This window comes from Podarcis vaucheri (assembly GCF_965113315.1).
Source record: "Podarcis vaucheri genome assembly, chromosome: 13".
NCBI classification, from domain to species: Eukaryota; Metazoa; Chordata; class Lepidosauria; order Squamata; family Lacertidae; genus Podarcis; species Podarcis vaucheri.
The window spans coordinates 8,380,912-8,395,327 of record NC_138751.1 but is presented as its reverse complement, the minus strand read 5'-3'; the positions used below and the strand labels follow the sequence as shown (position 1 = coordinate 8,395,327).

Below are 14,416 nucleotides of genomic sequence, written 5' to 3'. Positions count from 1 at the left end.
TACAGATGACAATGGAGGAGAAAATTTCTTGCAGACTATGGAGCCATTGCTTTACCAACATGGAATCTGTTCAGCCTTCACACGAAGAATGGAAAAAGTAGCTCATTTTGATTTGGGAGGTGAAATTTTCAACATGCTCAATGAATATTATGTGGATGTCACAAATGATAAAGCCAATGCATTCATCATCTATGGAGATTCTCTGACACTGAGCTGGCTAAGATTTCTTCTATTTATACGAGATCCTGAAAATAAGGAAATCACATCATTTAGAAAGGTGTGGATCATGACAACACAAATTGATTTCATATTACTGAGTTATCAAAAGTCTTGGGATCTTGAGCCCTTTCAAGGTGCCATTTCCTTTACCATTCAATCAAAAGAGCTTCTTGAGTTCAATGAATTTCTTCAGATCATAAAACCTTACTGGAACCCGGCAGATGGTTTTCTCAAGGACTTCTGGGAGCAAGCATTTGACTGTACATTTCCAGATCTGCTCATGCAAGATACTGAAACATGTACAGGGGAGGAGAAGTTAGAGTGTCTTCCTGGGCATCAATTTGAAATGGGCATGACTGGCCACAGCTACAGTATCCACAATGCTGTCTTTGTTGTCGCTCATGCTTTGCATGCTATTTATTCATTCAGATCAAAGCACAGAGCACTGGCAGGAGACAAAAGGTTTCAGCTTCAAGATCTGCAGCCTTGGCAGGTAACATGCTGCAAACAATATATTATTTCCATGAGCCAATTACCCCAAGTCTGAACTTCGTGACACAGGACATTTTTAAAGTGATATCATTTTGTAACATTTCTATCTGCTGTATGAAAATAGCTCATTTAAAATATGTGGTCTATGTTAGGTGCAGATTCATAAGCAATATTCATATAAAAGGGGGTAACACAATGCAAACAAAATATTATTTCAGTTAGCCAATTACTCCAAAGCCACAAATCATGAAATATGATATTTTTAAAGTGATAACATTTTGTGTGCACCCGTTTTCCTGTATATTTAGCATGTACAGAATTTTAGCCTTTTACTGCAATATTCTAACTTTTCTATGCACTGGATTGAAATTGCTCATTTTTTATATTTGGCCTTCAGTATATATTTTTCTTTTTTCTTTCCCCCCCTTGTTCTCTTTGAATCAGCTCCACTATTTTCTGCAAGGCATTTCATTTAACAATTCAGCAAGGCAAACAATGTCCTTTGATGAAAAAAGGGAAATGGGAGGTGGATTTGATATCACGAACATTATCACATTTCCAAACAAGTCCTTCCTTCAAGTGAAAGTTGGATGTGTTGATCCTGATGCTCTTGAAGGAGAAGCATTCATCATTCATGAAGATATGATTGTGTGGCACAGAGGTTTTAATGAGGTCTGCATTCTAAGAATCCTTCTGGTGCCCACTGTTCTTAAGACATGTTCTTTGGGTGTCAGAAATTCCCATCTTTAAAATTGCTGTTTCTATCTGATAGGGCAGAGGGGGGAAATTGGTTCTCTGGCACATTCAATGCAACTTTAAAGGTAAAGGTACCCCTGTCCATTAGGTCCAGTCATGGATGACTCTGGGGTTGCGCACTCCTCTTGCTCTATAGGCTGAGGGAGCCGGCATTTGCAGACAGCTTCTGGGTCATGTGGCCAGCATGACTAAGTTGCTTCTGGAGAAACCAGAGCAGCACATGGATACGCCGTTTACCTTCCTGCCAGAGTGGAACTTATTTATCTACTTGTACTTGACGTGCTTTCAAACTGCTAGGTAGGCAGGAGCTGGGACTGAACAACAGGAGCTTACCCCATTGCGGGGATTTGGACTGCCAACCTTCTGAACGGCAAGCCCTAGGCTCTGTGGTTTAGACCACAGTGCCACCCGCGTCCCTAATGCAACTTTAGGGTTGCCATATTTCAACTGTTGTTGAGCATTTCCTTAGCAAGATCCCAAAATTGATGACTTGGGGTTTTTTAAATAACCCCCCCCCAAAAAAAAACACAATTTTTTTGTTTACTTGCCTACGATCCTGGAGAAACCACCGCCTTCTGTAAAATCCCCCCCAGACATAACTTCCACCTTTGAAATCCCTGTAATGTCCAGGAAAATCTAGAGGTATGGCAGCCCTACGTAACTTTGAACAGCTAAATTTGGGGTTTATATTTACAGTGCCTTGCATATATATAAAGCAAAGTTCTGGAATATCCACATGAAATTTATTCAGATTCCCCCATTTGTCAATCTCTTTATCAATAGCTTAGTAACAACACATGTGCTGCTGGGAAAAGGTCCCTTTCATCTCCAGGCAGGTTTAGAAAGGAAATACTGGTGAGATTTTTGGACCAAAAGTCAGACTTGGCATAAGGCAGCTGGGTGAACTATGAAAAACATTGGGATCCGCTCCTAACCTATGCCAAAGCTTTGCAATTGTATTACAGCATTTCATAAGTCAAATGGTGAAGTTTAACTTATAAAATGCTGTAAAACATTTGCAAAACTTTGGCATAGGTTACCCCCAATCCATGACTGCAAAACTTTGGCACAGTTTTGAAGTGTTTCGGACAGTGCTAAGTTATGCTATAAACACTGCAAAACTATTGCAAGACTATAGCACAAGGGGGAGTGATTTTGGAAATATTCCATTTGTGGTAACCGATAGAGCACCATGCTGGGAATATCAGCCATACAGTTTTGAGGGCACTGCAAAATTTAGGGTTTCTGCTGCAAAATAATTGCAAATTTTGTCATAGGTTTGGAGGGGATCCCAAATAATGGAATTTTACAGCTGCATAGGAAAATTCTTTTAAAAAGACCTGTGCTGAGTAGGGAACTAAACACAGTTTCTCCTATCCTCTGAAACTGCTTTCCTGCTATGGATAGGTGATTCCTATTTCTCTGTGTAATGACCACTGCCACCCTGGCAATCAGAAGAAAAAGAAAGAAGGGGAAAAGTTTTGCTGCTATGGTTGTGCTCCATGTTCAGAAGGGGAAATTTCAAACCAGGATGGTAAGCTATGTTGCACTCATATTTTTCATCCTATGAGGACAATGGCAAGAATAGACAATAGCATTTGAGGGGGTTATTATAGATCAAAAAGTGGGTAAGGGGCAAGATAATGACAATGTATAAATCTAGGCATTGAGAAATCAGATAACGGAATTGAGAAATCAATTCAATTGGGCATTGAGAAATCAGATAAGGGGGGGAGGATATCCCTCTCTAATACCATGAGAGCTCAGGGGCATCTTATGAAATTGAATGTTGCATGATTCAGAACAAACAGAAGAAAACTATCTTCTTCATGCAGCACATGATTAAACTATGAAATTTCCGCCCACAAGAGGCCAGGATAGACATGGACATGGAAGGCTTTAAAAGAATTTTAAAAGAATTTTAGAAACTAAGGGAGGAGAAGTCTATGAATGGTTATGAACTCTGCTATGCCTCCATGGTCAAAAGCTGTATCATTCCAAATACCAGTTCCTGGGAAGCGTGAGGGGTCAAGGGAGACTTCTGTTTCACTCAGGTCCTGGTTGCTGGATCCCCATAGGCATCTGGTTGGCCACAGAGAGAAAAGTAAGCTGAATGAGATGGGTCATTGGCCTGATTAAGCTGACTCTTATGTTCTTAATGTTCTTATGTCAGTGAAGCAGTCACATAAAAGACAACGTACTGTTCAATCAGTATTGAAATTTGACCTTGTTTATTTTTCAGATATGACTAATTGCTTCAGATGCCCAAAAGCTCAGTATCCAAACAAGAACAAAACTGCCTGCATTGAGAAAACGATTACCTTCCTTTCTTATGAAGAACCTTTAGGGATTAGTTTAGCATCAGTTGCCCTTTCTCTCTTGGTCATCACAGCTTTGGTGCTAGGAATATTCATTAAGTACAGAGACACCCCCATAGTCAAAGCCAACAACCGGGACCTCACCTACTCTCTCCTGGTCTCTCTCCTGCTCTGCTTCCTTTCTTCACTGTTATTTCTGGGTGAACCTAGCACAGTTTCCTGCCTCCTCCGGCAACCAATGTTTGGCATCATCTTCTCTGTAGCCGTTTCTTGTGTGTTAGCCAAAACTATCACTGTGATTCTAGCTTTCATGGCCACCAAGCCAGGGTCCAGCATGAGGAAGTGGATAAGGAAAAAAATGACAAATTCCATTGTCTTTTCCTGTTCTCTTATTCAAGCAACAATTTGTACTGCATGGTTGATGACATCTCCCCCATTCCCTGATCTGGACATGCACTCTTCAACAGAAGAAATCATTGTGCAGTGTAATGAAGGGCCAGTCACTATGTTTTATAGTGTCTTGGGCTACATGGGTCTGTTGGCCATTGCCAGCTTCGTTGCTGCATTTGCAGCCCGCAAGTTACCTGACAGTTTTAATGAAGCCAAGTTCATTACCTTCAGCATGTTGCTCTTTTGCAGTGTTTGGCTGTCTTTTTTTCCAGCCTACCTGAGCACAAGTGGAAAGAGCATGGTGGCTGTGGAGATCTTCTCCATCTTGGCCTCTGGTGGTGGTTTACTGTGTTGCATCTTTGCCCCTAAATGCTACATCATTATTCTGAGGCCAGAACTGAACAACAGGGAGCAACTTATAAGAAAAAAGAATTAAACAGGTTTTTCTTCCTTCGCTCTGTTAAATTTTAAATATGTGATAGTTAAGAGTTGAAGACAAAATACTCACTCTCTCTCTGCCTCTCTGTGCATATTACAGTAGCAAATGTACTTGAGATCACTTTTTTGCCATTTGTTTATTTATATTTTCTAAACACAGGTCCCACTATTCAAATGCCTTTTATATGAAAAATCACTTTTTCTAACATGAGTAATTAGTACCCAAACCTTGTTATATGCACCACAGGCTCAGATATTGCAACAGTTGGATGTGTGTTTAGTACTATAAAGGAACAAGCTGGCTTTACATCCATGTATGCCTTTTGGAAGGCTTCAGAATGTTTTCATGGGGTTTTCACACTTTAAGGGTCAAATTTTTGAGGTCAAGAACACATTAGAATGTTCTCATAGGTATTAATGGAAACTGTTGGCTCCTTAGGGAAACACTCACCTAACAAACAATTTTCTGAGAATGTATTTTTTTCAAATAGTGTGATCTGTAAGTAGACAAATACAACAGCTTAGGAGTGTCAGATATCACCGCTATACCTGAGTTCCCTGTGGAAAAGCCTCTCTTCAGCTGTAAAGGAATTAAGAACTGCACAACCTTTAGAATACATCTGATTGCGGCGCTGTATCGGGAAGTTTTTAATGCTTGTTGTTTTTATTATGATTTGAGATATGCTGTAACCTGTCCAGAGTGCCTGGGAAAACCCAGCAAGATGGGTGGGCTATAAATAAAATAATGGTCGTGATGGTGGTGGTGATGATGATGATGATAAGGCTTTAGACAAGTTCAAGGTTATTTTAAACTTCTTTTTTGGAATAAACATTTGTAATTGGGTTGATATAGATCATGAAACCTTTTGGAATTACAGATGCAGAGAAATGTGAGACCTAATTATTTTCTTTTTGGTTCTGGGGCCTATACGTTGAGTACAGATCACCTTTGGAACTACTGTGGGGCCCCAAGAAGGGGTGGGTCAAGAAGGCCTCCCTCTCCCCTTTGGTGTGGGTCTGATGGAAGTAGGTGAAGTTAAATCCAACCCCTTCTAGGTGGCAGTGTGTGCTTTCCCAGAATTGTTAACAGCTGAGTTTGAGCAAAATCACACTGAAGAGAATTAGTACAATTTAAATAAACACACTTCACTTGTGTCACACCTCTTTATTTCATGGCTATTGTCACAATAGTATAGTTTCCCTCATCTTGATGACACATCTGGATTTTGCCACAAATTTATCACATAGAAAAAGAAGAGCTGCCAGATCATGTGGCAAAACTGGAGTTGGACAGTCACCTTTCATTCAAGATTTGCTGCCTTGAGTTACAAAACAAAATAGACTCACTTTGACTTTCCTGCTGATGTTTTCACATACCATGGAACACTTCAAGCTAATTGCCACTTTTTGTGCCACAAAGGGGAAGAGGTAGCGCGTAGGGCATCATAGGCAGATCTGAGAATAAACACCAAACTCAACATGTTGCAGTAAAAGAAAAAGACTCCAACCCTCATTGGAACTAAAACTTTTCAAAAGTTATTAAGTCAACGTACAATTATCCAAATCACTATAATTTGTCCACCTGGTCAGAACACCAGAGGCATAAGAAAACTGTCAACAAACAGCCATGAAAGGGATTATAATGATGAATCTTTGTATCATGAGGAGATAGGGATAGTATCTAGAGGTAGCCATGGCTCCCTATTTTCTTTCTCCCATTTAGTATTTTCATCATATTATTGGTCTGTCTTGAAATCTGAGTATTGGAAATCTCACCTAGCATCCAAAGCATGTGTTTATACTGCTTTGATTTTTAAATAAGGTGTGCCAATCTCTCTTGTTGTGCTCTATTGACAGAGCCAGGTATCATGCCATCTAGTTTGCTTAACTCATTCTGCAGGGACTGATAGGCAAAGAGCATCCAAGATTGCAGAGAAGCTTGCCTGCAAGGATGCTGTGGTCATTCACTTTGATTTTTCTGCTGCCTCCTGTTGTGTGCAAAGCAGCTATGAGGTGCCCTGAGACTGATACATTTCCTGTTCCACATGAATGGTACCAGTCAGGAGGCCTCATCATTGGTGGGGTAGCTTCTCAGTTCTATTATTCCATCATTGAAGAACGCTTCGTTGAAAATCCTTCACAGAATCTGTTTGATAATAATCCACAGTAAGAGACTCTCCCTCCTCCTTCATTTTTGGGATTAATCCTTCCAGTGTTTGTTTGTTTGTTTGTTTGTTTGTTTGCTTAGTATTGTGTATTCTCCTAAAATGACCGGCAGTAAATAATTGCTTTGCTCTCTGTGATAATAGGGTTACTGCTGTGCATGTTCTTGGGGCACCTAATCTGAAAGTGTCGAATCTTCCTAGAAAAAATGCCATGAATCAGACACTGTTTGAGTCTCATTTGTGAGATATTGACCTCATGGTTTGAGAATTGCTTTGTGAGATATAAACCTGTTTCAATATATTTCATTCATCTATGAAGTGACACCTGGCACTGGCTGATAAGTGAAATAGAGAAATCTAGAAATTTTAACAAAATGTAGTGTGTTGGGAGTCTGTTAAACTGATTGTAGCATCAGTAAGTTGATGGGAGATTAATTCCTTTCCCAAGCCTTGGGTGATTAAAAAGAAGGTATGAGCTTTGCTCTTGTTAGCATGGAGTATAGATAATAAATCATCAAAAAAATACTATTAGAGTGTGCTACTTGCAATTATTTACATGCACTAATATGGATGTTCATTCTAATATGCAAAATTCCTATTTTTTGTTTGAATTAAAATACTTCAATGACATGAACATGAATTCCAAAACTTTTGTCTTTCCAATTCCTTGAACTCCAAATGCAAGCTTCAAAATTGTTTGAATCCTGTGGAGATTTTGTGGCTTAAGAACACAGTCATTAAATTAGTGAAATATGGAGCAATATGCTCTGTATGCATTTCTGACCATGGTATAGTGATAGAGAAGTGAAGATAAGTCTAAAGGAGTTAGTTTATCCTTCTATGAGGTTTAGAATTGAATATATGTGATAGTGGTGATGGAAAGAAACTTAAAATTGTGATGAAGAGAAAACATTTCACCCCATTTTTCTATACCTGTCTTACATAGAAGAGGTGACTTCTGGTATATTAGAAGTGAATGATTGCACCTAAACTAAGTCTGCAATCTTATACAAAAATACTTGGAAGTTATTCCCATTGAACTCATTTGCACTTGCATTTGAGTAGAAATGTATTGGATCACACTGTGGTAGGTTGGTTCTGATTAGTTCTTTTTAATAACATTATTGCTTTTAAAGTAATCATTAACTTGTCTTATTTTAACTTGTTTATTAAACTGATAACTATTTTTAAAGCAAATGCATAGTGCAATCCTATAAATGACTACCAGAAACTGCCTTGTATAAGGATGGTAGTAACTGTAACTAATTCAATGAAATATTGTTGCTTTCCTGGTCTAGATGCATAGAATAATCACCTTCATGTCCATTTGGAGCAGAAAGAGAAAGAGTTGGGTGTTGTTGCAGTCTTTTGGCGGGCGGTGGGGGGTGGATAGTAAAGACCAAACAAGAGCTAACTAAATGGTGGTAAAAGAAATGTAGAAATGGCATGATGAGTAATACATTTTATTTGGGCTGAAGAGTTTGATATTTATTATTTTAAGACCACCATAAAAGATAAGAAGGTCATAGTTCAATATGTATCAGTTTAAGACAGAACGGCAATTTGTTTTGTCTACTTCCTGCATCGTAGAATTCTCCTCTGAAATTTTAAACTAACCTCATTTGCAGCATGATAACAAAATTCTACCAGCACATCCTGGCCTTGGCATTTGCTGTAAAAGTGATTAATGAGAATCCCAACCTCTTGCCCAATGTCACACTGGGCTTCCACATCTATGACAGCTATTATGATGCAAGGATGACCTATCGTAACACCATGGACCTGCTCTTTAAAATGCATAGATTTGCTCCCAACTACAAATGTGACTTGCAGAAAAACCTCATAGCCGTAATTGGAGGACTTAGCTCTGATACCTCCTTCCATATGGCTGATACCTTAAGCCTCTACAAGATTCCACAGGTAGGTTTTATCAGTAAAGGGTGAAAGGTACCCCTGACTTGGGATCAGTCTCAGATGAGTCCGGGGTTGCATGCTCATCTCGCTCTATAGGCCGAGCGAGCTGGCGTTTGTCCACAGAAAGCTTCCAGGTCATGTGGCCAGCATGACTAAGCTGCTTCTCGCGAACCAGACCACCACACGGAAATGCCGTTTACCTTCGTGCCAGAGCAGTACCTATTTATCTACTTGCAGTTTGACGTGCTTTCGAACTGCTAGGTGGGCAGGAGCAGGGACTGAATAATGGGAGCTCACCCTGATGTGGAGATTTGAACTGCCGACCTTCTGATTGGCAAGCCCTAGGATCTGTGGTTTGGACCACAGTGCCACCTGCGTCCAGGTTCTGATTAGTTCTTAGGTTTTATGAGTAGGGTCATAAATTTTTGTTCCACAAATCACACTCTTCTCTTATCATTCTGAAAGTGATTTTGAGATTCAGAAAGTAAACATGACTGATGCTGAAGCATTGCAAGCTGGAATGTCTGTAAAAAATGTAGATTACTCCTTACCAGCAGATATTGCTACACCAGTGAAACTCTGAGTCAAACAGGCAGCAGGAGCACCTTAGAAACTTCCCATACCACCAACCTGTTCCACACAACAACTGCAAGAGAAGTTGTCCCTGCAAGGAGGCCAGGTTGACCTGAAGACTTACAAAGCTGACCATAGGCCCTGCCTCATTGGAGAGTCTGGGTAACGGATTAAAGGGACCTAATTTATTTTGCACTATTGGTCATTTGCAGGGCTAGAGAGGTGCTGTATAATACTGATAATGTCTGCTCTTTTCCTGTTAGCTTGCATATGGCTCATTCCCCCAAGAGGAGAGTGATATAGATCACTTCCTTTCCTTTTACCGCATGGTGCCCAATGAAGTGCATCAGTATATGGCAATTATCAGCTTGCTCCAGCATTTTGGATGGATATGGGTTGGACTCTTTGTTACAGATGATGATGGAGGAGAAAATTTCCTGCAGACCATGGAGCCCATGCTTTACCAGCATGGAATCTGTTCAGCCTTCACACAAAGAATGGAAAAAATAGCTCGTTTTGATATGGTGGGTGAAATTTTTGATATGCTTGATAGGTATTACGTGGGTGTCACAAATGATAAAGCCAATGCATTCATTGTCTATGGAGATTCTCTGACATTGACCTGGTTAAGATCCGTTATGTATCTACGAGATCCTGAAAATAAGGAAAGTGCATCATTTAGAAAGGTTTGGATCATGACAACACCAATTGATTTCGTATTATTGAGTTTTCAAAAGTCTTGGGATCTTGAGCTCTTTCAAGGTGCCATTTCCTTCACCATACACTCCAAAAAAGTTCTCAAGTTCAATGAATTTCTTCAGATCATAAAACCTTATTGGAATCCAGACGATGGTTTTCTCAAGGACTTCTGGGAGCAAGCATTTGACTGTCCATTTCCAGATCTGCTCATGCAAAATATTGAAACATGTACAGGGGAGGAGAAGTTAGATTGTCTTCCTGGGCATGTGTTTGAAATGGACATGACTGGCCATAGCTACAGTATCCACAACGCTGTCTATGTTGTCGCCCATGCTTTGCATGCTATTTATTCATACAGATCAAAGCAAAGAGCAATGGTTGGAGGCAAAAGGTTTGAACTTCAAGATCTGCAGCCGTGGCAGGTAACCTGCTGCAAACAAAATATTATTTCAGTGAGTGAATTTCTCTGAGGCAAGACATCACGTGATAACATTTTGTGATTGTGATTATTTCCTATATATTTTGTATGTACAGATTTTTTGCCTTCTGTCATAAATTTTACATCTGCTATATGAATTTAGCCCATTGTTGATATTTGGCCTTCATTCAAGATATATATATATTCCTTCTTTTCCCTTTTCTGTTTGAATCAGCTGCACCATTTTCTGCAAGGCATTTCATTCAACAACTCAGCAGGTGAAACAATGTCCTTTAATGATAAAAGGGAAATGAGAGGTGGATTTGACATCACAAACATGATCACATTTCCAAACAAGTCTTTCCTTCAAATGAAAGTTGGACGAGTTGATCCTGATACTCTTGAAGGAGAAGCATTCATTTTTCATGAAGATATGCTTGTATGGCACAGAGGTTTTAATCAGGTCTGCAGTTTATGAATCCTTCTGGTCCTCACTGGTCTTACGACGTGTTCTTTAGGTGTTGGAAGTTCCATTTTGTTTAAAACTGTTGTTTCTATCTGATATGGCCAAGTAAAAATGTGGCTGCCCAGCACATTAAAAATTGATAACAGGGGGAAAAACATTACATTTTTGTATTTCTTCTAAATACATAAAGCAAAGCCTTGGCATATATAAATGTAATTACTATATAGGTGCCCATACAGTAACCTCTTTTTATAATATATGGAGACAATAACACAGTAATAGAACACATACGGCATGTACAAGTTCCCAGGTTCAGTCCATTGCCTCTCCAGGCAGGGTTAAAATGAAGTCCTGGTGAGCTGTTTTTCAATTGTTTTGCAGCATTTTGCAGAACAAACTTAACATTTTGGAGAGCCCTTGAACTGTATGGCTGACCTGACAAACTTAGTGCCCTACTGGTCCCCCCTCTCCATTAATGCAAAACTTTGGCACAGGTTTGGTGTGAATTGAAGAATATTGGATTATGGGTGACCAGCATTGCACCTTGTTGGGGAAGTTTGACAATATTTTGGTACACTTCAAAATGTGGGGATTTTGCTGCAAAATGATTGCAAATTTGTCATAGGTTTGGAGGAAATCCCAAATAACATGATTCATAGTTAACACAACTGCATAATGCAGCTCTTTTATATTAAACCTTTATTTGCTGTGTAGTGAACTTCATTAATAGAAGTCAAATAAACAATCAGTTTTTTCTGATCTTCTGAATGGCCTTCCTGCTATGGATAGGTGATTCCCCTTTCTCTGTGTAATGACCACTGCCACCCTGGCAATCAGAAGAAGAAAAAAGAAGGAGAAAAGTTTTGCTGCTATGGTTGTGCTCCGTGTTCAGAAGGGGAAATTTCAAACCAGGATGGTAAGTCATGCAGCGCTCATATTTTTCTTCCTCTAAGGACAATAGCAAGGCTAGAAGGTAGCATTTCAGACAGTTATTTTAGAGCAAAAAGCAAGTAAGGAGCAACATGATAAAAATGAATAAAATTCTTCAATGCATGGGAAAATAGGATAAACAGAACACTAGAGCTCGTGGGCATCTTTGGAAATTGAGTGCTGGATGATTCAGAACAGGCTAAAGAAAATTAACTGCTTCATGATGTTCGTGATTTAACCGTGGAATTAATTCCTATAAGATGCAGTGGGAAGCAATAACTTGAAAGCCTTTAAAGGAGGATAAGGCAAAGTCATGGAGGACAAGGCTATCAATGGCTATGACCTCTGGTGGCTTTGCTGTGCCTCCATCATCAGAGACTGAAATCTTCAAAATACCAGTTGCTGGAAAGTGTGGGCGTTGGGGGAGACTTCTGTTTCACTCAGGTCCTGCTTTCAGGCTTCCCATAGGAATCTGGATGGCCACTGTGAAATCAGGAATCTAAATAAGATTGGTCAATGTCCTGATGTAGCAGGCACTTATGTTCGTATGTGAAACAGAAAGGCAGTTAGAAGGATTTCAACACAGATATTATAAACTTAGCACACAAATGATTTTAATAAGCCTAAAAATACACTGAGTTTAAAACACCCATATATGAACACTGAGAAAGATGAAACCAATAGGTTTCATTTCATGCCAGCAAAGAAGCAATATGGAAGGTAAAATACTGTTGAAAAGTATAATAGCTTTCAGAATAAGTGAGATCAAAGCATTTATACTGGAGCACTAAAATACATGCATATCAATACGTATAATTTCATGTCAGTGAAGCAATCAAATAGCAAAGTGCTGTTCAACCAGTATTTAAATTTGACATTGTTTATTTTTCAGATATGAATGACTGCTTCAGATGCCCCAAAACTCAGTATCCTAGCAAGAACAAAACTGCCTGCATTGAGAAAATGATGACCTTCCTTTTTTATGAAGAACCTTTAGGGATCAGTTTAGCATCTGTTGCCCTTTCTTTCTTTTTCATCACAGCTTTGGTGCTAGGAACATTCATTAAGTACAAAGACACTCCCATAGTCAAAGCCAACAATCGGGACCTCACCTACTCTCTCCTTGTCTCTCTCCTGCTCTGCTTCCTCTCTTCCTTGTTATTCCTGGGTGAACCCAGCACAGTCTCCTGCCTCCTCCGGCAACCAACTTTTGGCATTATCTTCTCTGTAGCCGTTTCTTGTGTTTTGGCCAAAACTATCACTGTAGTTGTAGCTTTCATGGCCACCAAGCCAGGGTCCAGCATAAGGAAGTGGGTAGGGAAAAGACTGGCCTACTCAGTTGTGATTCCCTGTTCTCTTATTCAATCAACTATCTGTACTGTGTGGTTGATGACATGTCCCCCATTCCCTGATTTGGACATGCACTCTTTAGCAGAAGAAATCATTGTGCAATGTAATGAAGGGTCAGTCACCATGTTTTATTGTGTCCTGGGCTACATGGGCCTCTTGGCCATTGCCAGCTTTGTTGCTGCATTTGCAGCCCGCAAGTTACCTGACAGTTTTAATGAAGCCAAGTTCATTACCTTCAGCATGTTGCTCTTTTGCAGTGTTTGGCTGTCTTTTTTTCCAGCCTACCTGAGCACAAGTGGAAAGAGCATGGTGGCTGTGGAGATCTTCTCCATCTTGGCCTCCAGTGCTGGGTTATTGGGCTGCATCTTTGCCCCTAAATGCTACATCATTATTCTGAGGCCAGAACTGAACAACAGGGAGCAACTTATAAGAAAAAAGAATTAAACAGGTTTTTCTTCCTTCGCTCTGGTAAATTTTAAATATGTGATAGTTAAGAGTTAAGACAAGTTAAGACAAAATACTCACTCTCTCTCTGTCTCTCTGTGCATATTACAGTAGCAAACGTACTTGAGATCACTTTTTTGCCATTTGTTTATTTATATTTTCTGAACACAGGTCCCACTATTCAAATGCCTTTTATATGAAAAATCACTTTTTCTAACATGAGTAATTAGTACCCAAACCTTGTTATATGCACCACAGGCTCAGATATTGCAACAGTTGGATGTGTGTTTAGTACTATAAAGGAACAAGCTGACTTTACATCCATGTATGCCTTTTGGAAGGCTTCAGAATGTTTTCATGGGGTTTTCACACTTTAAGGGTCAAAATTTTGAGGTCAAGAACACATTAGAATGTTCTCATAGGTATTAATGGAAACTGTTGGCTCCTTAGGGAAACACTCACCTAACAAACAATTTTCTGAGAATGTATTTTTTTCAAATAGTGTGATCTGTAAGTAGACAAATACAACAGCTTAGGAGTGTCAGATATCACCGCTATACCTGAGTTCCCTGTGGAAAAGCCTCTCTTCAGCTGTAAAGGAATTAAGAACTGCACAACCTTTAGAATACATCTGATTGCGGCCCTGTATCGGGAAGTTTTTAATGCTTGTTGTTTTTAATATGATTTGAGATATGCTGTAACCTGTCCAGAGTGCCTGGGAAAACCCAGCAAGATGGGTGGGCTATAAATAAAATAATGGTCATGATGGTGTTGGTGGTGATGATGATGATAAGGCTTTAGACAAGTTCAAGGTTATTTTAAACTTCTTTTTTGGAATAAACAT

General features: G+C 39.5%; 1 long non-coding RNA gene across 1 annotated transcript; it reads left to right on the top strand.

Annotated features, from left to right (window-relative positions):
- The first annotated feature begins 9,742 nt into the window (after positions 1-9,742).
- Positions 9,743-10,660, top strand: LOC309516957. The gene is made up of 3 exons (XR_014213090.1): positions 9,743-9,789; positions 10,323-10,386; positions 10,618-10,660. It is a non-coding gene; the product is annotated as an uncharacterized lncRNA (long non-coding RNA).
- The last annotated feature ends 3,756 nt before the right edge of the window (positions 10,661-14,416 follow it).